Raw genomic sequence first — 24,799 nt, 5'->3', positions numbered from 1 at the left:
AGGCTCCTGCTCAGCTGAAGGTGAATTATCACCTTAAATCCCTTTCCCTTCTGGTGGCTCAGCAGCTTTTAGGGCATCTCCAAGCTGCCTAAATTTGGATCTGAGTCTGAACCCAGCAAAGTCTGTGAAGGTGCAGGATAAGGACAAGGCAGGAGAAACTTGGCGGGTTTGGACTTGACTCTTGGGGCCAGGGAGGATAATTTCCCAATTTGTTTCTGGGAAATCACTTGGTTTTGTTCAGGTTTATGGAAGAAACTCACAGTTTATCCTTCACCAGCCTGTTAAAATTCCTTTCTCACAACAGGATCATAAAACCTTTGACTTTCTCTCTCTGCTTGCAACAACAGGTTTTGATTTCCCTGTTTGTGGAAAATTGGGGCTCTCTGGAGTTTTTTAATGGGGATTTCTCCCCCCACAGACCCCTCCTGTGTTATCCCACTCATAATATCAGGATTTCCAAGCACTCTTTAATTTCCAGCTCTGCTTTACATGTCCTTTTCTGGAGTATTAATGTGCTGGGTAACCTCTGTGCATAAACAATTCAGGAGCAAATGCAGTTAATGGACCCTGATGGTTTTTTGGCCATTTCTATGGGACACGATGCCTGAATTAGCCTGGGAAATTTTTCTGCTCTTAAATATGAGAGCTCAATTTAATGTTTTGTGTTGTCCAGATATCTGCTGGACTTTGGCATCTCCTTAATGGCACTTGGAGTGGGAGTGCCAGGGCTGTGGATCTGGGTCTGTGTTGCTCTGTCCCCATCAGGTTGGAGAATCCCAGGAATTATCTCCTGGGCATAATTCTGTATTAGGTTGTAATATTTGTCTGCATTAATACAGGAGAATGAGCTTAAATAATTGTACTGAAACCAAATTTTAGATTTGCAGCAGCACCTCTGACAGTGGGAGAAATAATGGTTGTGCAGGCAGGTGAGGGAAGGAAAAAACCAGTCTGGATAAGAGCTTTGAAAGAAAAGAAAATAGGGAAGCAAGTGGAGATAATTGTCAGGGAAGAGTGAGATGGAAGCAGATTGGGATGTTTTTGTGACCAGGAGTAAAGGAAAAAGCTTTTTGGTGAACTCTGTGAGGATGAGCAGAGGAAAATGGACAAATTTCTCTGGCTGGTGACAAGATGAGGTGAGAAAATAAAACTGAGAGCATTAAATATCCCAAGATGCCATTTAGTGCTTTGTGTACCCTCCCCCATGAACAGGGACTGCTCCAGGCCACCTGGGGCTGCAAATTCTCCATCCCTGTGTCCTGTGGGGCAGGAGGAGATCTGTGTGCATGTCTGAGAGGCTGGCTTTAATTTCCAGGAGGATGTAGGTCTTGTTTGTGTTGGAGCAGCCAGCAGGAGAGGCCAGGAAGGGACCATGTGTGTAAGAGCAGGGCTGGATTCCCCGTGGAGCAGAGGAGCCTTCCTGGGCATCTCTGCACAGCTGCTCTCTGTATCAGCCATGAAAAAAAAAACAAAGCAAAAAAAAGCAATTAAAATGTTCTTTAGAAAAGATAACAACAGCAAAGTTCTGTTTCAAAGGATGGAAGGCTCCTTACCCACTAAATTCATCCCATCACGGGGATTCCTGTGATCTCCAGAGACCTTTAGGGGCTGCAGCTCACCACATCAAAGGAGTGTCCGTGGGGCTTGGAGCACAGCCGTGGAATATTCAGGTGCCATGGGGGGTTCACAAGGCTCTGAGTCTGTGCCCAGGGAACAGATATTCCCTTGCCAAGGCACCATCTGACAGCCTCCCCCTTCCAGACAGCTCTGCATCAAAGGTGACCTGGAAAACTTTTTTCAATACATTAAAACATGGCCCAGACTTAAAAATGCCAAAGTCCAGGTTTAAGAACTTTGCCTCTGCTTAAAAGATGTTTCTTTGAAAGGAAGTTTTGCTTGTCCTCACAGATTTTAAGCTCTGTGAACCACAGGCCTCTCTCCTGGCACAATGTCTGCATGTGCTGAAGGGGGACATGGAGGGACACACAGCAGGGGACAGCCGAGAATGATCCATGCTCCAAAACTTGGGTGGCATCATCTGCTATCCCGGAGGGCAGGTCTGGATGGGATTTTGGGAAGGAATTCCTGGCTGGGAGGGTGGGGAGGCCCTGGCACGGGGTGCCCAGAGAAGCTGTGGCTGCCCCTGGATCCCTGGCAGTGCCCCAGGCCAGGGTGGATGGGGTGAGGATGAGGATTTCTCTCCTCTGCCCATGGCACAGAGTGACCAGGGTCCTGCAGTGTCCCCTCTGTGCTGAGTCAGGATCAATGCAGGTCCCTGTGAGCCCTTCCAGGATTGTCACCCTTGGCTCTCCCTCTCTGCAAGCGCCCCAAGAGCCGATTTGGGGCGACCCACGTGTGTTCCATGGCTTGCTGTGTGTGCGTAGGAGATGGGGACCTCAGGAAAGCTCAGCACCCTGGGGGACAATGGGGACACCATTGGCTGCTGCCTAAAGCCCTGCAGAGCTTTGGCCTGGAATGGGCCAGGAATGGCCCTGGTTCCTTTGGCCTGGAATGGCCCTTGTTCCTTTGGCCTGGAATGGGCTAGGAATGGCCCTGGAATGGCCCTTGTTCCTTTGGCCTGGAATGGCCCTGGATTGGCCCTGGAATGGCCCTTGTTCCTTTGGCCTGGAATGGCCCTTGTTCCTTTGGCCTGGAATGGGCTAGGAATGGCCCTGGAATGGCCCTTGTTCCTTTGGCCTGGAATGGCCCTGGATTGGCCCTGGAATGGCCCTTGTTCCTTTGGCCTGGAATGGCCCTGGAATGGCCCTTGTTCCTTTGGCCTGGAATGGCCCTGGAATGGCCCTTGTTCCTTTGACTGGGAATGGCCCTGGAATGGCCCTTGTTCCTTTGGCCTGGAATGGGCCAGGAATGGCCCTGGAATGGCCCTTGTTCCTGTGACCTGGAATGGCCCTGAAATGGCCTTGGAATGGCCCTGGAATGGCCCTGGTTCCTGTGACCTGGAATGGCCCTTGTTCCTTTGGCCTGGAATGGCCTGGAATGGCCCTTGTTCCTTTGGCTTGGAATGGCCCTGGTTCCTTTGGCCTGGAATGGCCCTTGTTCCTGTGACCTGGAATGGCCCAGGAATGGCCCTGGAATGGCCCTGGTTCCTTTGGCCTGGAATGGCCCTGGATTGGCTCGTGTTCCTTTGGCCTGGAATGGCCCTGGAATGGCCCTTGTTCGTTTGGCCTGGAATGGCCCTGGAATGGCCCTTGTTCCTGTGACCTGGAATGGCCCTGGAATGGCCCTGGAATGGCCCTGGATTGGCCCATGTTCCTTTGGCCTGGAATGGCCCTGGTTCCTTTGGCCTGGAATGGCCCTGGATTGGCTCGTGTTCCTTTGGCCTGGAATGGCCCTGGAATGGCCCTGGAATGGCCCTGGTTCCTTCCACTCTCCCACAAAGGAACTGTTCCAGATTGCAAGGCAAGCTGTATTCTATCACCATCTCTGTGGCAGTTGTCTTTTGTCGAGTGGGCAGTTTGCCTTATCTCTCTCTCTGAGTGACCGCACCCACTCCTCCCTCTGGAGGGACATCTGCTGATAACAGCTGTTGAATGGCACTGCATGGCTGATAAGAACTACAGCATCCCATTGGGAGATGCTCCACCCAGAGGGAGGAGCCAAGCATTCCTACCTGGATCTAATCTGGAGATCCTGGAACACCAGCACAGATCCTCCACTGGATTCCCCAGAGGAACAGCAGCTGCCTCTTCTGGATCTTTGGAGGAAGAATACCCGTGACTGTGTTCACAGGGGTCCCAGGGTGAGGGAAGAGACAAGAATGCTGACTCCATATTGAGAAGGCTGATTTATTATTTTATGATATATGTTATATTAAAATTCTACTAAAAGAATAGAAGAAACTATTTCATCAGAAGGCTGGCTAAGAATAGGAAAAGAAGGAATGAATAACAAAGGCTGGACTGTGATTGGCCATTAATTAGAAACAACCACATGAGACCAATCACAGATGCACCTGTTGCATTCCACAGCAGCAGATAACCATTGTTTACATTTTGTTCCTCTCAGCTTCTCAGGAGAAAAAATCCTAAGGAAAGGGTTTTTCATAAAAGATGTCTGTGACAACTGCCCCCTTCTCTACAGGATCCCTGCTCCAGCAGAACCACCCCTGACACTCCAGGAGGGCTGCAGCCACATTTCCAATTGTGCTGCCAACACCCTGACCCACAGAGTGTCAGGTTGTGTTTGACTCTGTCAGTGTTTTAATTTACTGCATTGTTTATTTTATCCTTTTATTTTCTTCCCTATTAAAGAAGTGTTATTTCCTGCTCCCATATTTTTGCCTGAGAGCCCCTAAATTTAAAATTTATAGCAATTGGGAGGGGTGGGGAGAGTTTACATTTTCCATTTCAGAGGAGCTCCTGCCTTCCTTAGCAGACTCCTGTCTTTCCAAACAGAGACAGTGACATTTCCCTGTTTTCCTGGGATGGTTTCCCTGATGGGATGTGGGATGGAGTGCCAGGCAAGCAGCCAGCAGACATCTCAGCATCTCTGTGTTCCTCCCCTCCAGCCCTGCAGGGTCCAGGGCAGTGCCTGAGGCCACCTCTGAACCGTGAGTGAACAGAGCAGCCCCTCACGTCCCAAACCTGAGCTGTGCTCCCATCTGGGAGCAAAACCTGCATTTAAAAAATCCCACTTTTACACCACTCCATGGCATTCAGTAACAAATAAATCCCACCAACCTGGGGAGGGTTTTTACTCCAGGAGATGTTGAAGTGACAGGGAACTTCCCTGCCTGCCTTTTGTGGGGACAACACAAACCAGCAGAGCAGAAAGACATCCAAAATATCACTTTTCAAAGCAGCAGCAGATCTTTCTGTCAAAGGAGACATTTCACAAGGATGGGCATGGCTGGATTCATGGCAAAACAATCAATGGGGACGAAAACCAACATTTCCCACCAGCCTGGGGTGGTCAGGCTGGTCCCTGAGTTCAAGGAATAAATTTTATTTTGATCATCCATAGGGAAGAGTCCAGCAGAACCCTGGGATGGGAATTTTCAGAACATTTCTCCTCTGGCCAGCACTCCTGGAGGCTTTTCTGGGTTGGGTCTGTGCCAGCCTTGTTGTGCTCCAGTTTGTCACCTGCCTTGCTGTGTCCCAGCAGATGTGACAGAGCACTGCTGGCTCCTGATGATGGGGAGAGTTTCTGTGTGTTCCTGTGGTTTGGCAGAGCTGCAGAAATCAGCATTTCCCCCTGTTTTATTGTTTTATGGATCCCCCTCCCCTTCTGCCAAGTGGGAATAACATTGCAGAAAGTGCCTGGAGTTGCTGAGTCTTCAACAGCTTCTGCTGGTCCAGGCAGTTCTTTGAAAGTTGGAATTTTTGGGGACATTTTTTCTTTTTTTTTTGCTCAAATAGCAGCTTGAGATGGGCCAGAAACTGTTGTGGCAGTGCCTCTAAAATCCTTAAGCTGCTTGAATCACTCCAAGGAGCCAGGCAGTAAAAGAGCTGGAATAAAATGTATCCCTCAATGTCCTTCACTTCTGCTGACAACTGCAGTTTAAATTACTGGGGCAACCCTTCAGCATAGCTGGCTTGTAAAAACTAATAAAATATAAAATGAAGTTAGAACAGAGACTGGCCACCTTTTCTGGGGTGGAGAGTAGGGAGAAATCACACTTTTTTTGGGGGGGTGAGCCTCTGCTGGGGTGCTGTTATTGCTTTAATGACAGTGATCAGAGTAAAATATTAATATTTGCTGGAATTTTGACATCATATCAATTATATAGTGCTTATTAGACAAGGGCCTTCACTTTAATCATGAAGTGGCATTTATTCTATGAAGAATAAATGTTTTCCAGAGCTTACATTAAAATTAGGCTTTTTAAAAAACACTCTTAGGCTCTCTTCTAGTGGAAGGTGTCCCTGCCCATGGCACGGGGTTGAATGAGATGATATTTGAGGTTCCTTCTAACCCAGACAATTCTGTGACTCTCAGAACAGTGGTTTGTTTGGGATTTGGGCATCCCATTGCCACATGCTCTGATTCCTTGGCTCCTCTGCCCCAAGTGACCAGAATTTCAGGGAAAATAATTGGTGGCTTTGAATTAAAAAAAAGACAGATTTTTATTTTGTAAGCTGTCAGCATTCCAAGCCTGCCATGAAACATCTCCAGGGTTCCTTTTAACCCAGACTGTGACTCTCAGGTGTGTGATTTGTTTGCCTGATGGATTTGGGCATCCCATTGCCACATGCTCTGATTCCTTGGCTCCTCTGCCCAAAGTGACCAGAGTTTCAGGGAAAATAATTGGTGGCTTTGAAGGAAAAAAAGGCAGATTTTAATTTTTGTCAGCATTCCAAGATTCCATGAATCATCTCCAGGGTTCCTTTTAACCCAGACAATTCTGTGACTCTCAGGTGTGTGATTTGTTTGCCTGATGGATTTGGGCATCCCATTGCCACGTGCTCTGATTCCTTGGCTCCTCTGCCCAAAGTGACCAGAGTTTCAGGGACAATAATTGGTGGCTTTGAGTTAAAAAAAAGACAGATTTTAATTTTTTAAGCTGTCAGCATTCCAAGATTCCATGAATCATCTCCAGGGTTCCTTTTAACCCAGACAGTTCTGTGACTCTCAGGATATTGATTTGTTTGCCTGATGGATTTGGGCATCCCATTGCCACATGCTCTGATTCCTTGGCTCCTCTGCCCAAAGTGACCAGAGTTTCAGGGACAATAATTGGTGGCTTTGGGTTAAAAAAAAGGCAGATTTTTATTTTGCAAGCTGTCAGCATTCCAAGCCTGCCATGAAACATCTCCAGAGCTGGGAGAGGCAGCGAGGGCCGTGCAGATGCTGCAGCGTGGGTGAGGTTTGGAGTGGATATTTCACAGGTCATGTTGAGATAAAACCTCAGCTGTGGCTGTTGAGAAACATCTTCACTCTCCTGGAGAGCTCTGGGAGGATCTTTGCAATCAGGGCAGGAAGGAGGGTGCTCTAGAAGGGTCCTGGCTGCTCTTGTTTCTGCCAACGTTTTGTAGCTGATGGAGCCGTGCCAGGACCTGCAGCCTGCCAGGAGGGACCGGCTCCCATCACCAAGTGTTTCCTTCTTTGTATCCCAAAGATGTGGGCACTCAGCAAGTGTTTTGCCAGCTGAAGTGAAAGGGATGGAAGTGAAAGGGATGGAAGGGGATGGAAGCAGCCTTTATAAAGCAGCAGCAGCAGCATCCAAGGACCAGCCCTGAGTCCCTGCTGGGAGCTGGGGCTGGGGAGAGGCTGCGAGTATGGAACACATTAGTGAGAGTCAGGGTGGGGACGGGCAGGCTGGGATGCTCTGCTGCCCCAGAGGCTGTGTGGGAGGATGAAGGCAGGATGTGGATGATCCTTTTCGTTTTAAAACAAAGGGAAATGCCACTGACTTAGCCCGAGAAGGATAATCCTGGAGCCTTGGGCTTTTCTTAACAAAAGGTATTTTATTTTTCTTTTAATTTTTTTTTTTTTTGGTCTGTTTGTCTGCTGAGATCAGAGGGGTTGTTTGCAGCAGAGGTGTGGCTGAGAGAGGATTTGAGCTAGGGGAGAAACTGGATGGAGAATTGGTGGGAATTGCTGGGCTTGAAGCTGGACTTGGTGGGTGGAACTCGTGGTTGGAACACAACAGGTTGGGCTGGGTGGTTTGCAGTGATCCTCTTGGACCTTGGCACTCATGGAACAATGGAAATAATGACTTTATTTAATATTTTTGTGGGAAATGATCCCATGGATGTAGTGTGAGAGCTGTCGATTATCAGGTGTTGTACAGGAGGATTTTTGGGTGAAGTGAGGCAGTTGAAAATGCCTGGAAGGGGCTCAGAGCTGATGGAGCAGGGAGCTGCTGCTGACCCACATCTGATCCCTTTTAGGTTTGCAATTTCCCTTCTCCAGGTGGTCTCATTTGTGCCTGATTCCCCCTTCAGCCTCCCTTACTCCCCAGCAGCTCAAACTGTCAAACTTGTAGGAACTTCCAGGCTTAGGAGCACATCATAAATCACAGGATCCCAGAATGGTTTGGGAGACAAGGGACCTTAAAGCTCCTCTCATTCCACACCCTGCCATGGGCAGGGCCACCTTCCACTCCCCCAGGGTGCTCAATCCCTGTTTGGAGAGGTCCAGAAGGAATGTTTGTGTCAGAGTTCCTCTCTTGCACGATGCCTCAAGGCCATGCAGAACTTACTTCATGACTCCATGTGGTTTTGTCTGTGTTTTTCTGTTCAACAGGAGGGAAACCCTTGAGATCAGCGCTGGGAGGAAGAAGAGAGGTGGAGGAGGAGTCGATGTGGGATGTGGGACAGGTCTGAGCCAAGGAGCTGAGGGACAGCAGGTAAAGCACAAAGGAGCCCCATGCCTGGGGTTAAGCTGCTTCTTCCCTTGCTGGATTTTAACATAATTCACCAAAACCTCTCACACCCTCCTAACAAAACTCTCCTGCTCCCCATAGTCCAGTTGGAATACTGTTGAGATGAGAAAAGCTTGTAAAAATAGGGCAGGACCAGCACAGTGTCACCCCCAGAGCTTTAATCAAGCTCCTTACATATTTTTTGGCCATCAGCTCTTTCATTTAATCATCCATTAATTGCTGAAAGTTTTAGCCAAATTCATTTGGCAGAAGTTGCAGGCGAAGAAGCAGCATTTCACAATATTCTGGTTTCAGCACTTTTCAATTCTGATTTTAAAAGCAATGTTGAATGTCACTGATGGTCTGAGCTCAGTGTCTGTGTGCCTCAGGATCCAAATCCCTGCGCACAGCTCAGGGGGAAGTTGGGCTCTGAACATTTTTCTTCTTTAGCATCATTCTCTGGGCAGATTCTTGTCCCCAAACTCTTTGTAATCAAGGTGTGAGGATGAGTGCTTGGGTGCTGATCACAGCTCTGGGGTGGGGGTGTGTGGTTCTCTGGGAGCTTTCCAATCTCACTGCAGAGGCTGGAATTGCTGCCAGCAGCACATTTCTCCTTCCCCAGTTTCCTTCTCACTCCTGTAAGGCAGCCAGGGGATGAGATGAGATTTTGTGCCCTGTGCTGAGCTCCTTCAGGCAAACTCAGGCTCTGGAGTGTTGTCAGAACTGCTGATGAGTTTGGGCTCCAGCAGAGGTGTCAGGAGTGAGCAGAGGAGTCAGGGAGTGGCATTTGCTGGCACAGGGACACGAGGACAGCACGGGGCAGTGGCATCCTGCACAAAGCTGCTCTGTCAGCCCAATCCAGCACATGGATTGTGACTGGGAGCCACCAGAGTTCCCCAAGTCAGAATCTGGCTGCTAAATCTGATTCCCGCTCTCAGGAGAGCTGAGATGAGCTGTGGTTCAGCACAGAGCACACGAGGTGCTCTCAGGGTCCCTTGTGGCCATGAACTCTGCTCCTCTGAGGAGAGATCCCAGCTGCAGCTCCAGTGACACATGGCCAGTCCCAGCCTGTGGACTTGCCCAGTTTCCTTCTCACTCCTGTAAGGCAGCCAGGGGATGAGATGAGATTTTGTGCTCTGTGCTGAGCTCCTTCAGGCTCTGGAGTGTTGTCAGAATTGCTGATGAGTTTGGGCTCCAGCAGAGGTGTCAGGAGTGAGCAGAGGAGTCAGGGAGTGGCATTTGCTGGCACAGGGACACGAGGACAGCACGGGACAGTGACATCCTGCACAAAGCTGCCCAAGTTCTGGAGTGGAAGCAGCATGTGGATTTTGACTGGGTTACTCCAGTCAGAATCTGGCTGCTAAATCTGATTCCTGCTCTCAGGAAAGGTGTGATGGGCTGTGGTTCAGCACAGAGCACACGAGGTGCTCTCAGGGTCCCTTGTGGCCATGAGCTCTGCTCCTCTGAGAATAGATCCCAGCTGCAGCTCCAGTGACACATGGCCAGTCCCAGCCTGTGGACTTGCCCAGTTTCCTTCTCACTCCTGTAAGGCAGCCAGGGGATGAGATGAGATTTTGTGCTCTGTGCTGAGCTCCTTCAGGCTCTGGAGTGTTGTCAGAATTGCTGATGAGTTTGGGCTCCAGCAGAGGTGTCAGGAGTGAGCAGAGGAGTCAGGGAGTGGCATTTGCTGGCACAGGGACACGAGGACAGCACGGGGCAGTGGCATCCTGCACAGAGCTGCTCTGTCAGCCCAGTCCAGCACATGGATTGTGACTGGGAGCCACCAGAGTTCCCCGAGTCAGAATCTGGCTGCTAAATCTGATTCCTGCTCTCAGGAGAGCTTGGATGAGCTGTGGTTCAGCACAGAGGACACGAGGTGCTCTCAGGGTCCCTTGTGGCCATGAGCTCTGCTCCTCTGTGAAGAGACCCCAGCTGCAGCTCCAAGGACAGACTGACAGGCACATGGCCAGTCCCAGCCCCTGTTGTGACTCCCTGTCTCAGAGGGTTTCTCCAGGAGCTCTGTGTCCTTGGAGCATCTGCTCTGGATATTCTTGGGGCTGAGCTGCTTCCAGCAGGCTTAGCAAGTGTGCCTGTGATTTCCTGCAGGAAATCCAACCATGCAGGCTGGTGTTCAGCTTGTGGGACTGTGACTGTCAAACCATCATGGCATTCCTAAGTTGCCTTTTTTCATTACTTTTTAAAAAACCTGGTAGCTGTCTCCCCACCCCCAACCCCATATCTGTGCATCTATGGAGTTTTTTTTCTCCCTGCCTTGTTCAAGCGAAAGAGTAAATCCTTTTTGATTTATTCCAGAGCAGCCCTCGAGCTCAGCTCCTGTGAGAGCCTGCTGACTTGGAGTTCAAAAGATCTCGCAGCTTTGAGGCCAGGCTGTGGTCTTCCATCTTGCCTCAGAGTTAAACTGAAAGAGAAAATTCCTTTTCTTCTTAAAAAGAAAAATCACCATGCTGTGTAAGGGAATCAGACTTACCTGGAGCAGCAGAGAACGCCAACATGCAGAATTCCAGGTTAAAAATCTGGTTGTTTAGCAAGGCTTTATTTTCAAGCACTGAGCACGTTGTTTAGGAAGTGTTTTGTGGAGATAAATACTCCTTTAAAAGCAGAGCTGCTGCCTGGCTGGGAGCCAGCCTGTGATCCTACATTAAAGCATTTTTTGGGTGTTTAAACCACTGCATTACCACGGTGGCTAGAAATGGAAGTTCTTATCCCTGGCTTCCTGCAGATCTGCAGGGTTAGATGACATTTTAGGAAGAAATTCTTTACTCTAAGAGTGGTGGTGAGGTGAATAGAATTCCCAGAGCAGCCCCTGGATCCCTGGAAGTGTCCAAGGCCAGGCTGGGCAGGGCTTGGAGCAGCCTGGGACAGTGGAAGGTGTCCCTGTCCATGGCAGGGGGATAATGGGATGCTCTTTAAAGTCCTTTCCAGCCCAAATCATTCCATGATTCAATGAGGTGCAGACATATCTGGCATATATATATGTGTGTGTTTATATGATTTATATACATATATAGAACAAAACAAACCTATAAGAACTATTTATATCCCATTCCACTTCCACTGCTCCCTGCTTAGTCCAGATTTATGCAGTTGTGGCTGCAGCTGTGAGCTTGCAAGGGCAGAGATAATGGATGGAGGACTTTTAATAACTGTAGGGACCCTCCTTTTAAAATCCAGCTGCTCTGAGCAAGGTGACCTTGGCTCTGACTTGGAAATCCAGCCCTGCAGGGGAAGGAGATGCTGATCCACGGAGCAAAATCTTGGCCAGACAGAAGGGAAAGCACAGGTTGGGCTGGTGGAGTCTTCAGCGCTCTTGAAGTTGTCAGGCTGTTAAAACTATGGGTGCTCTCCCAAATTTGAATTTACACCTGGCAGTGGTGTATCTCTGTTTTTCAAAAAGCTCCAGTCCTGGAGTGGAGAGAGAAGCAGCTTTTTTACAGCAGCACAAAGGACTGGCAGCATAAGGGACAGCTCAGGTAGCCCTCAGAGGTGTGAGGGAAATCTCACAGTGTGTTTTCTCAGAGAACTCCTCCAGAAATCCTTTCTTTCAAAGTTTTTGGGCCTGTGGAGAGTGTGCATGGAAGCACCTTGGTGTTTTATCCCCCTTTTCAGGAAAAAATGTTGAAAGTTGAAGAAAATGTTGAAAGAAAGCTGAAACTGTCGTGATTCTCTGGGATGTGTGGGTGCAGTAAAGGCACCGAGCTCAGGTGACAGTAAAGGACAGGGAACAGAGTGGCTCTTCTGTGTTCTGTCCCATAGAAACAGAAAACCCATATCCTGACCTTCTCCCGTGTTCTGAGCCAGCAGTAAAATAGGAATATTTTGGGTTTTTTTTCCCCCCAAATCTAATTTGAAACATGATGACTGGACCATTCTTAAGCAGCTTCCAACTTAACAATAAAGAAACTTCACGGAGTGCTTGGCAGGAGTCTCTGTACATAATTTAGATCATAATCAGATGCATTAACACATTTTATATGGATCTCATGGGGGCCAGGAGGATGAGGTGTGCTGGGTAATTTCTTCCCAGATTCCTTTACCTGATTGTTTATTACTCTTGGGGACTTCATTTGTGGTCCAAATGTCACCAGCAGAATCCTGCTGCTTCGTGTGCCTGCATTCAAATTCCTGAATTGCCGTGTTCTCCTCAGTCTTCCCATCCAAAGGGAGGGTGGGAAACAAAAGCAAGGACCCAAAATCTGCAAACTGCTCTGCCTGGAGCTCCGTGGGAGGGAAGGTGCTGGGAGTGCTCCTTGTTTCCCACTGAGTACAATCAGAATCTGCTGCTGGGGAGCTGTATGGGGGAAACGCTTCCTCTCCCTCCCTTTCCCTTTGAGATGTTCAACAGCAGCAGCTTTAATTTTATAAATCTCCTGAAAGCTTTTCCTCGCTCAGAAAAGAGAAACGGTAGCACATCTCTCGCTTTGCTTAATTGTTTTGCCATGAAACCTCCTTGTGAGATGTCTCCTTTGACAGAAAGATCTGCTGCTGCTTTGAAAAGTGATATTTTGGATGTCTTTCTGCTCTGCTGGTTTGTGTTGTCCCCACAAAAGGCAGGCAGGGAAGTTCCCTGTCACTTCAACATCTCTTTTATACATGCTGGAGTAAAAACCCTCCCCAGGTGGGTGGGATTTATTTGTTACTGAATGCCATGGAGTGGTGTAAAAGTGGGATTTTTTAAATGCAGGTTTTGCTCCCAGATGGGAGCACAGCTCAGGTTTGGGACGTGAGGGGCTGCTCTGTTCACTCACGGTTCAGAGGTGGCCTCAGGCAGCTGCCATTGATCCACAAGTTGGCACAACCAGGAGTGAAACCTCCAAGGCAGGTCAGACCTGGCCTGGGTGTTTGGGCAGGTGAGAAAGCTCAAGAGTATGAAAATGACTGACTTACACCCTGGATTTGGGCCAGAGAACAGGCCCAAAACAGGACCACAGCAGCCCATAACAAAAACACACAGCTCCTTCTTCCCCTTTTATCTGTGCCTGATAATGGTACTGAAAACCACCCCAGGCCAGAGGAGAAGCATGGATTTGTTTGCCTCTTTTTTATCTTTTCTCTTCAATAATTGTTTATCAACATCAGGTGATGATGCAACAGCATCCCAGATTAGCTGAGCTCATAAAGTGGCTTTTTCCCCAGAGCACAGTGATGATGGTGGAGAAGTGAATATCCTTAAAAATCAGAGTTGATGGGGTTGCTGAATTTCCATTTTGTGTTCTGAGTGAATCCCTGTGTCTCACCCTGTGCCTCCAGTGCCTTGTGCTGCTGAAATGTCCACAGGGAGAGGGTGAAGAGCTGAGAGCTTGGGGCCTCTCCCACAAACTCCTGCCTTTCCCTGGGTTTTCCAGCTAAGTGCTGAGGAATGGTGTTACTTGCAGGATATTCCCCCTCAAGATATAAAAGTTAAGGTTGTTTTGCTCTCCTGAACAAACCCTTTAACCTCCTTCTCATGATTCTAAATTGGCAGGAGAGCCTCAGAGCAGCTCGACGCAGGCTCTGAAGGGTTTGTGTGAGCAGGGCAGGCAGGAGTGCATGAGAAGGAGAAAATATCCCCAGTCCCTTTGTGTTTATAGCCATGTCACAGGCATTTCCTTGCTCCCAGTTGGGATTGATGAATTCTCCTTAGGTCAGTGGCCCACACAGTTTGGACAAGCTCAATGGCTTCTGGGTCCAGCCAGCAGAACTGCTGCTGAGCAGGAGAAATGAGGATTCAGGTTGTCTTTAACACGGGAATTCACTCTGCTACTTTAAACTGACAGAGGGCAGAGTTAGGTTGGTTTTTTAGGAAGAAATTCCTTACTCAGAGGGTGGTGAGGCCCTGGCACAGGTGCCCAGAGAAGCTGTGGCTGTTCCTGGATCCCTGTCCAAGGCCAGGCTGGATGGGGCTTGGAGCAGCCTGGGATAGTGGAAGGTGTCTCTGCCCATGGCAGGATGATAAAAATCATCACTGGATGATTTTTAAGGTCCCTTCTAACCCAAACCTTTCTGTAATTCTGTGATTCTGTATAGTACTTTAAACTGACAGAGGGCCGAGTTAGGTTGGTTTTTTAGGAAGAAATTCCTTACTCAGAGGGTGGTGAGGCCCTGGCACAGGGTGCCCAGAGAAGCTGTGGCTGTTCCTGGATCCCTGTCCAAGGCCAGGTTGGATGGGGCTTGGAGCAACCTGGCATAGAGCAAGGTGTCCCTGCCCATGGCAGGATGATAAAAATCATCACTGGATGATTTTTAAGGTCCCTTCTAACCCAAAACTTTCTGTAATTCTGTGATCCTGTATGGGGAAAACTCTTTAAATATCACAAGGAAGGGAATAGACATAAATAAGGCACAATGGGAAAGATGAAACAACTCTTGTGGTGGCTGGGAATGGGGATAAAGTGCATTTTTGTGTATCAGGCAGGAGGATGCTGCCTGTTGTCAACGTGTGTGGTTGCCCTCCTCTGGTTGGAAACAGAACAACCTCCCGAGACTGGAGACTTTCTTGGGGGCAGGACTGTTGTGTTTCTTCAGAGGGACTTTGAAAAGAGTCAGGATCATTGCAGGTGCTGGGAATTGGTCAGTGCAGGGTCTCACCCTTCATCTGCAAAGCCACCCTGGGCAAGGGGCGACTTCTGAGCTGCTGGATGGGCACAAATTGTGCAGAGCCAAGGGAGGCACCAAAGCCAGAACGCGTCACCAAACGTGGACAGACTCTGCATGGGTGGCTGCAGGGCTGCAGAACACAGCTTGCTGCACGATGTGGCTCTGGGGAATGTGTCACCAGGGCCTGGTGACCCCACAGCCCTGTCACACCTCAGAGCAGGCACTGACCCCTGCCTGTCTCCCTGCTCGGCGCAGCTGGCTTGAGTTCTGCATCAAGCTGGGAATTATGTGACAGATTTCATTAGCAAATCATTTGCTGACCTTCAGTTTTATGAAAATAGTCTGAAAGTGAGTTTATCAGCAGTTAGCTGTTCCAGCAGAGAGGCAGAGGCTTAGAGGATTTAAGGGAGCTGCATCCAGCACTGGTGATTTCCACTCGGGTGTGTTAGACCGTGTCCTTGAAGGCTGCTGATGCTAAGCCAGGTAATCCTGGTCAGCAAAAAAACTGACTTGTGCTTTTTGGGATTTTTTTTTTTCCATCTGGATCAGGACCAGCGAAGTCAGGGAGACACCTGTGTGCCTTGCTAGAGTGTCTTAAGGGTGAAACCTTTGCTCTGCATTTGGAGCCATTCCCAAATGTGAATCCTAGGAAGTATAGATTTTGTCTTGTATGGATTTTGGCAAGGCAGTTGTTGGAGCAGCTGAAAGGGAAATGAACCTGAGAGGAGCTTTTGACTTTGGTGAAACTCAATAGTTACTTTCCAGTAACAGGGAGGCATTAAAAAAAAAAGCCAAACCTGATGACATCTGCAATTCAGGCAGCATCTAATCCTTGCTTTTTTTTCCTTCTACTACAGCAACCAGACAGGATCCTGGGTGGGATGTGCACACCTTTCCCTGCATGTTGGATACACAGAAGGATCTGGGGAAATGATTGTGCAGTGCTTGAGCAGAGAGCTGATCCTTAAAGGCCATCCCTTAAATGTCTTTTAATGCCAGCCCAACCCATTTAATCTCACAGTGTTGCTCTCATGAATGTTTTATCACCTCCTACAAGTATTAAGTCCTACAATGCCACTAAAACACGTTGAATTTTAGTGTGAAAGGGGTGAAAATGTCTTAATTGAAGAGATGTATTCCTGTGTCCAGAGGTAAATGTTGAGGAGAGGGAAGCACAGTGTGCAGGGAGGCTCCTCTGCCACCAGCTCATACATCCAGTGAACATCCAGTGAAAAACTTACTAAGAGTTATTTTTATTACCCATTACAGCTTTATCTAGTTCAGATATCTCCAGGAAAGGCTTCCACCTTCTCTCTGGCATTTCTGTGGATTGTAGAACAAACAAGTTTGGAAGGGATCTTTGGAAGTCTCTGATTCAATGTCCTGCTTATGGCAGAGGTAGATGGGATTGCTCAAGGCTTTGTCCTGTTCAGGTTTGACTGTGCTGGGCTGGAGCTCCCCAGGCTCCTGTTCCAGTCATTGGTTTTCCTACTGAATATCCACGCAGGAGAATGCTCAGCAACCTGAATATCCACACAGGAGAATACTCAGTAACCTGAATATCCACACAGGAGGATACTCAGCAACCTGAATATCCACACAGGAGGATATTCAGAAGCCTTGCTGCTGTCAGGGTAACCAGCATCTGCCCAGGATGGTTTCAGAAGACAAATCCATGAGGTTCAGTTTGCCCACAGCACATCTTCCTGCCCTTCATGGGAATGGATTCCAGGAGGATCCGCTCCATCCATCCCTGCCCACAGCCTTCAGCTGGCAGCAAGGCGTTGCTGTCCTCTTTATGCCAGGTACAAACCCTCTGCAGGGTGAGTTTGTGCTGTCAAAGTTAATCCTCAGAAAATGACTGCAGGTAACCTTGGCTTCCTCTTGACTGGGCTGCTCATGAGCTTTCATTGCCTTCTCTAATAAAACCTTCACAATTGCTTAGGGACACTTAAAAGTTGTTAATGTTTAAATAAAGGGATTAATTTCAGGCCTCCTGCTGCTGAACTTGTACGTTGGAATTTTGAGGAAGTGCCTTTTCCCCGCGAGGTGGGAACAAAGCCTTTGATCAGCTAAATGGGCTGGAGCTCGTGGTGAGGAGCCACTGAACTCCTCAGCATCCATCTGCACTTGCCAGGCAATGGAAACTATTAGAATGGCTCCAGAAAGAGTAAATACACAAGGATTTTAGGGCATGGAAATAGGCAGGTGCCTCAGGAACTCCTGCCCTTTAAACCTGTTCCTGCTGTTGATTTTATTGATGATTGAATTGGTATTTGAACATTTCCATGCCTTTGTTTCCCCACCTAGAAATGACTCGTGCCTTCCTTTTGGGTTATTGAGCTTGGCTGACACATATAAAAATTGTCAAGGTAGGGTGCCAAGAGCACACAAACTATTTTATTTTTAGTTTCTTTTGAAATCTCGGACTTTTTGTTCTCCCTTTTATCTGTCTCTTTCTTTTTAATCACACCAAATGGAAATAAATTCAATCACAGCTGGTGCTGGAGAAGAATCATTAAGCCCATCCAGCTGGCTGTCTCGGGGCCAGAGTGGGATTGTTCCCCGTGCTGCATTTCCAAAGTATTTCATCTCCTTTAGCCCTGTGTTTGTGGAGTGATGAGCTCCCTTCACTTGTGTCTGCTCCCGTCATCGATCCGAGCGGGAAGGGCTATTTTTGGGTGGCTGTAAGCAAATGGACATCAGTGGAAAGAGGACTGGGTTATTTTTGGAAATCCATCAGCAGCCGTGCTGGCAGGTCCTGCTGTGGGATTTGTCTTCCTCAGCTGGGCTGTCTCAGGTTGTGGTGTCGTTTCCCAAGGTTGTGAACCTCATTCCTTGGATGTGATCTGGGCTCTGAATGTGGAATTAGCAGCTGCTGGAGATGGTGTTGATGGCATCAGTTCCTGGGATTTAATTCCCCCCAGGCCAGGTTGGATGGGGCCCTGAGCAACCTGATCTGGTGAGTGGCATCCCTGCTGGAATGATGAGCCTTAAGGTCTTTTCCAGCCCAAACCACTCTGGGATTCCGGGATTCCGGGATTCCAAGCCAGCCTGGATGGGAGGGATGCAGGGTGATGGTGGAGCTGCAGATTTTGGGGCAGAAGATGAGGCTGGCTTAGGGGAAATGGAATGGAGCCAAGCCATGGAGATGATCTCATAGTCAGAGCCCTTGATGGACGTGCAGACTTGGCATCTGCTGGTGGGCACAGGGCAGGTTTTGGGGTGCTCTTGGGAGTTTGGGGTTGTTCTGCTTCAGTGGATTGCAGAAGAGTGATGTTTCCTTGGTTTTGCTAAGTCCTTTTCATAATTTTTTCATGTTTAGGACGTGGTTCAGGGTGGGCTTGGCAGCGCTGGGTTGTGAGTTGGACTCAGTGATGTCAGAGGGCTTTTCCAACCTTGATGGTTCTGTGATTCCACGATTCCATCAGCATTTTGGGACAGCTGTGGCACAGTTTACGTGTGGAGCTGATGCTGCTTGGCGCCTCTGGGCTCTCCAGCCCCTCAGCTGTGAATGTGCAGGTTGGAATCTGGGGGCAGTGGCCAAATCAACGCCATCACTGTGGGCAGCTCGGAGAGCCCGGGCTGAAAACCTCCTGTGGGGGATTTAGTGCACATTATCTCCTCTCTCTGCCTCAGCAAAGCCCCAAATCTAATTTCAAAGGTCAGAACATGCTCTCACCTGGGTGTTCCCAGCCTTTTATAGAGTGCTTGAAGGCCATTTCCTAAAATTAGCTGCTGCAGGGGAAAGTTGATACTGGCTCTGTATCAGACCCTTTCCAAAGCTCTGGATAATCATTTACCTGATTACTCCTATTGAAACTCATGGGTAAAAGGTAGAAAATGGAAGAAAACCAGAACCTGGTGCTGCTTCCTAACAGAGAAATAAAACCATGTGGGTTTTGGGGCAGAATTCCTCTTCTTGGTTGTTGTTTTTGGAGGTGTTTTTTTGTTTTCCTGAAGCTTTCCCAGGCTTAGAATCAGACTTATTTTTGTTTTCCTCGAACTTCCTGGTGATCCAAACATGCTGGGGAGCTCTGGCAAGGGGAACATGTGACTCTGAAGGAGGCTGAAATGGTAAAGCACACTCAGATCTGCTAAGCAACAGCATTGACACGTTTAAATAAATCTGCTGTTGACTAATATAGAGTGACATATTGAGAGCAATTAAAAAAAAAAAAAAGGGGGAAACTAGGCACAAATTTGGGAAATGAGTGGAATGGGAACAGAACAAAGATGTTAGAGAGGACGCTGGATAAAAGAGAGGGAGGGCTGCTCCGCAGAAGGAGCGTTCTGGAGAACCAGGGTGTCCATCAGGAAGGGGGAGACAATAGCAGAAGTGCAGATTGGTGCTGGAATTATCCCTTGGCAGTAGGATCCTTGTATTTCTGCTTCCCTGCCAGCTCTGCTGGCTGCCAGGATTGAGAAGATTTGCGCTGCCTGGTGCAGAGAGGAGCATGTGGTGGGATGTCAGGCAGCTTGGAGAAGGTAAGGTGGCACTTCTCGTTCCCGTGGTGGCTTTGGGACTGTTGTTCCTTTGGATCTGCTGTGGTTTGGGTGTGAGTCCTGTCATTCCCATCCCCGTGGATGTGTGTGATGCTGGAGAAGGGAGCAGGGACTAAATTAGGAGGTGTTGGGTTTGGAGCTGGTGAAAGGAAATCCCTTAAAATCACAGAATGGTGAAGGAACCTCAAAGCTCATCCCATTCCACTCCCTTGCCATGGGCAGGGACACTTCCCACTATCCCAGGCTGCTCCAAGCCTGTCCAACCTGGCCTGGGACACTTCCAGGGATCCAGGGGCAGCCACAGCTTCTCTGGGCAACTTGCAGAGCTCATCTGTGGAAGCTGCTGCTGCAGGAAGCTGTGAAACTGAGAGCTTGGTGTGTTTTCCCTTTTCCATTTTCCCTTTCCCTTTTCCCTTTTCCCTTTTCCCTTTTCCCTTTTCCCCTTTCCCTTTTCCCTTTCCCTTTTTTTTTTACAGTTCAGACTCTTTACTATTGAGAATGTCTGTGATTGATTGCTTCAAAAAAAAAAGTATTTTGGTGGACAGCTGTTATTCTTCAAGGGCTCCTACAACTCCTCTTTGTTAATGGTTTGGGGGAAATTGTCCTGAATAAACTGCTCCATGCCTGATTTATGGTTATTTTACACCAAAGAGGCTGCAAATGAGGACTGAGGGGCTGAAGTGAACGGATCATTGGCTTGATCTAATACTGTTTTATTCCAATATAACACAGCCATCCTGGTGCTTCCTTAATATTTTTTTTGGATTCTCTACAGAGGCCAAATTGAGCTGTGAATTTTGTGCCCATCTCAATGACTTTGTTCCAGGCCGGTGCCTTCGTGTCCATCCTTGTGGCACGTTCGCAGCGGAGCTGTGTTTGCCAGCAGCTTTCCCAGCTCTGGGAATGGCTCCCCTTTCCCTGGCTGCCCATCAGGTGTTGCCTGGTCTGGCAATAGAAAACTCACACACTGCCCGGCCTGGGATGGTGTGAACTCAAAGGGAGAGAGCTCTGCTGTCCCTCAGGGACATTTTGTGCAGTCAGAACCACTCGTGGCTCCAGCACTGAGATGAGGGTGAGGTGGCACAGCTTGAGATGCTGGGGTTGGCTCCCCTGTCCAAAATTACTGCTGGGAGTGGCCAGGAGAGGCGTTTGTGGACTGCTCATCCATTAGCACCCCTCACCATCTATTTTCCTGAAGTGAGCTGGAGCCAGTTCCGTGAGTTGGAACCAGTCTGATCTTTGGGATGGTGGCTGGGAGGCAGCAGCTTGTGTTGGAAGCAGTTCCTTCATCTGCATGAGCCCTGTGCTGGCACTGTGGCCCACTTTTCGAGCTGCTCTCAGGACATTTGGCCCCTCTTCCCTCCCAGAATAGCTGCTGTGTGTTGGAGATTCCTGCCTGGAGGATTTGGGAGCCAAAGGGAGCTCCAGGCTTCCCAAATGTGCCCTCTCTGCTGACATTTGGGTTCCCCCCGCCCTGTGCCATGGGCAGGCAGGAGGGGCTGCATGGTGAGGGTTATTTGGGTGCTGTCTGGAGTGCAGGGTTATCCACAATATCCATGGTTCCTCTGGGAATTTCCCCTCCTGGCCATGGAATCACATTTGTGGTGTGAACTGTTCAAAGCCCTGTCCTGAAAATGCTGCTGCCAGTGCAGGGGAGCTGTTAAACCACTAAACTCTGCAAAAACTTGGCTGCTTGGAGGTGCTCAGTGACAGCAGCAGCCTCAGCACTCGTGGCTGAAGCATTTGGGCTCGCTGTGATTGCAGCAGACAGATTGTCTCAAAGCCACAAGGTATTAATTGGCTTTCATGTTCGATACCAGTTAATAAAAATTTCCTTAAAAAGACACATTGCTGAGCTTGAGATGCTCTTTAATGTTGTCGGAGGGTTCTAATAAAACAGGGCTTTGGCATCTGCTCTTACCTGTTAGTCTTCCAATAACTGTTGAATCCATCAGCTGTTCGCACTCAGATTTGAGGGATGGAGCTCACCAAAGCAGTAACTCCGTATAAATGTTCTGGAAATAAGGAACTGAAACTCTTTATGGGGTACTGGAGAGCCCCATGGAAAACTGAAGGCATCCAACATTAAGAATTCAGCTCCATTTGTGCTGCTGTTCCCGGAACTCACGGGGGCACATTGACACCACAGATACTTTTCTCAAAATCCCACGCTGAGCATTGCAGGGCCATTACAAGCACTTGACTAAATAATCATTCCAGCTCTTTCTCCAACTAGGAGGACACCATTAAATTCAGGAGAGCAGCTGGGAAAGTGCATTTGGACCAGGCTTTAAGCCTGACAAGTTTTGGGTTTCAAAGGCATTTTAAAAGCGCTCCCCCAGCTCACACAAGGAGCCATGCTTTGGTGCCTTGGCCTGGAAGGCAGCGTGGCAGCTAAAAAATCTATTAGTGAGTTTCAATTTACTCAGGATAAATCCTTCCCTGAGGATTGCTCTTGTTCTCTGGAATTACAGGGTTTGCCATGATAACAATTTTCTCCCTAATTTGTCCCTTTTGCACTTCCTTGGTGCGAGCAGGGAAAGCAGCAGCGAAACTCCAGCAGGAGAGAGGTCGAGGGTTCTTTTGGACCAGGAGATGTGTGGAGGGTGCAGAAGGGACAGTGAGGCAGCAGAGCTGTGGGAGAGGGAGGACAGGAGAGACCCAAATGGGTGGAAGTGGGATTTGGACAGCAGGGAAAGGCTGGTGAGAGAGGGGGGCAAAGAAAAACCATCTCAGCAGCTGCATTTTGTGCGGCCAGTCCTGTATCCTGCAGCTGTTCATTAGAAATTCTGTTTATGCCACAGGGAGTTTTGGAGTCTCTGAAGCTGACACAGTTTTAATAGACAAAGACATTTTGAGTGCAGCACATCTGCTCTGGGATGCTGAGGAAGAGGCTCCATGCAGTAGTGCCATTGGTTGAAGCATTTCATCGTGCTTTTTTTTTTTTTTTTTTAGACCTCTCTTTTATCCTAAAAAGTAAATTTTGAGGTCAAAAGAAGTGCTGTGTTTGCTCATTAAGTTTGCAGCCCTCATACTGAGAGTCCTGCTGTATTTTTCCTAATATCCCAGCCCTGGGAGCAGGCAGAATCACCTCTGACTTGGGAGGATCCTAAAGCACTTCCCAGAAGTGACCATCACAGAGGTGCGCAGCACAGGCCTGGGTGCTGCTCCAGAGCAGAAACCTCCTTTGGTCGATGCTGCATTATTAAATATTTGATGAGTAGGTCTTAAATTGATCAATTTCTTTCCCTGCAGGCTCAATCTAACCCTCAGCTTAACTTTTATAACCCGCGGCTTTCCAAAACCCATCTCATGTCGCTCGGTGCTTGAATCCACCTTGTGCAGGTGAAAAGTTAATTCCTTCCTTCGCCTCCAGCTCTGCTCAGGTTCCTTGGATCCCTCCTTGCCTGACCTCTCTCTTAGCCTTCCAATAAACAGAACAGTGTCACTTTGCCCTTCCCAGCTGCTGTTATTGCTACATCTGCCCTGCAGCATCTTCTGGATATTTTCTACCTTCCTGTTTTGGTAGGAGCAGTTTCCATGCTGGATGCACATCTGAGTGGGGTTTGCCATCTCCCCTCCTGCCTTGTCCAAGCGTGTTGGGCTTCTCCAGCCAGGAACAGCTTGAGAAGAGGTTTTTTTGTTGAGTTTCTTTGTGATCTCTTGGAAGGGCAGCACTGGGCAGCAGTGACCAGGCAGAGCACAGCGTGTGTGGAACGATCCCTGATCCAGCATCCCAAATCCAAGCGGTGGTGGAGCTTTGTAGGAATTTAATTACCATGGGTTGTGCTGCTCTTATCTCCTATCATCCATCCGCTCTGCTGCTGGTTAATGACTTCTTTAGGGACACACACAAACCTCATGTGCTGTGTTCTGTCTTCTTGGGGTGTTTTGCAGTTTTTGGCCACATCCACATCTGCAAGTCCTGTGGAGTGGAGTGTCCTGCAGGGACCTTGGTTAGGTTTTATAGAATCCCAGAATGGTTTGAGTGGGAAGGACCTTAAAGCTCATCTTGTTCCACTCCTGCTATGGACAGGGACACCTTCCACTGTCCCAGGTTCAGCTTTGCTCAGGAGGGAGAAATGAACTGCCTGTGTTGGTCTTCTCCAGCTTGAGAAGAGGTTTTTTTGTTGAGTTTCTTGCTGATCTCTTGGAAGGGCAGCACTGGGCAGCAGTGACCAGGCAGAGCACAGCGTGTGTGGAACGATCCCTGATCCAGCATCCCAAATCCAAGCGGTGGTGGAGCTTTGTAGGAATTTAATTACCATGGGTTGTGCTGCTCTTATCTCCTATCATCCATCCACTCTGCTGCTGGTTAATGACTTCTGGGTGTCTTCTTGGGGTGTTTTGAAGTTTTTGGCCACGTCCACATCTGCAAGTCCTGTGGGGTGGAGTGTCCTGCAGGGACCTTGGTTAGGTTTTAGAGAATCCCAGAATGGTTTGGGTGGGAAGGAGCTTAAAGCTCATCTTGTTCCACTCCCTGCCATGGACAGGGACACCTTTCACTGTCCCAGGTTGCTCCAAGCCCTGGGGGTTCAGCTTTGCTCAGGAGGGAGAAATGGAGATTTACAGAGATGCTCCAAGGGCTGGGGCCCCTCTGCTCTGGGGCCAGGCTGGGAGAGCTGGGGGTGCTCACCTGGAGAAGAGAAGGATCCAGGGAGAGCTCAGAGCCCCTTCCAGGGCCTAAAGGGGCTCCAGGAGAGCTGGAGAGGAACTGGGGACAAGGGATGGAGGGACAGGACACAGGGAATGGCTGCACACTGCCAGAGGGCAGGGATGGATGGGATATTGGGAAGGAATTTTTCCCTGTGAGGATGGTGGGGCCCTGGAATAGAATTCCCAGAGAAGCTGTGGCTGCCCCTGGATCCCTGGAAGTGTCCAAGACCAGGTTGGATGAGCTTGGAGCACCCTGGGACAGTGGAAGGTGTCCCTGCCATGGTAGGGGTTGGCATGGGTTGATCTTTCAGGTCCATTCCCTCCCAAACCATTCTGGGATTTGAATTCCCATCTTGCTTTGCAATAAACTGTGTGGGATAAAACCCCACCTGCTGTGTAAATATGGCTGACCCAACACATGAAGTGATTTAATTTTCTTGGTGTGATTGATCAGGCTGCCTGGAACAGAGCAGCTCCCATTTAGGTGGTGATGAAGCATCTCCAAAAAGTGCAGAAGACCCTGATCTTGACATTGGCCCCGTGCAGCTGAGAGAGGAGGGAGGAGCTGGAGCTGGGCAGGGATCGCATGGGAGCAGGTGGAGGAGCTGTTTGAGGGAGGGAAGGGACATTTGGAGCTGGGTAATTTGGCCCCGTGGCCCTGATGAATGTCACTGAACCTTGCTCAGATGTGGCAGCCAGGGCTCCCAGGTTTCTCTT

General features: G+C 48.9%; 1 protein-coding gene across 5 annotated transcripts in view; it reads left to right on the top strand.

The window, feature by feature from the left end:
* Positions 1-24,799, top strand: part of EXTL3 (exostosin like glycosyltransferase 3) — a 138,943-nt gene that overhangs the window by 73,936 nt on the left and 40,208 nt on the right. For 3 of the 5 annotated variants that reach the window (XM_063153198.1, XM_063153199.1, XM_063153201.1), the window contains one exon: positions 8,209-8,311. The gene's annotated coding sequence lies outside the window, so the exon portion shown is untranslated. Of the gene's footprint in view, positions 1-8,208; positions 8,312-16,427; positions 16,726-19,214; positions 19,409-24,799 lie in introns of those variants that run through there. The other 2 variants (XM_063153200.1, XM_063153202.1) reach the window with 2 other exon arrangements.

Source organism: Melospiza melodia, chromosome 3 (assembly GCF_035770615.1).
Source record: "Melospiza melodia melodia isolate bMelMel2 chromosome 3, bMelMel2.pri, whole genome shotgun sequence".
In the NCBI taxonomy this organism is placed as follows: domain Eukaryota; kingdom Metazoa; phylum Chordata; class Aves; order Passeriformes; family Passerellidae; genus Melospiza; species Melospiza melodia.
Note: the sequence above shows the minus strand (reverse complement) of the source record. Positions and strands in the feature narration are given on the sequence as shown.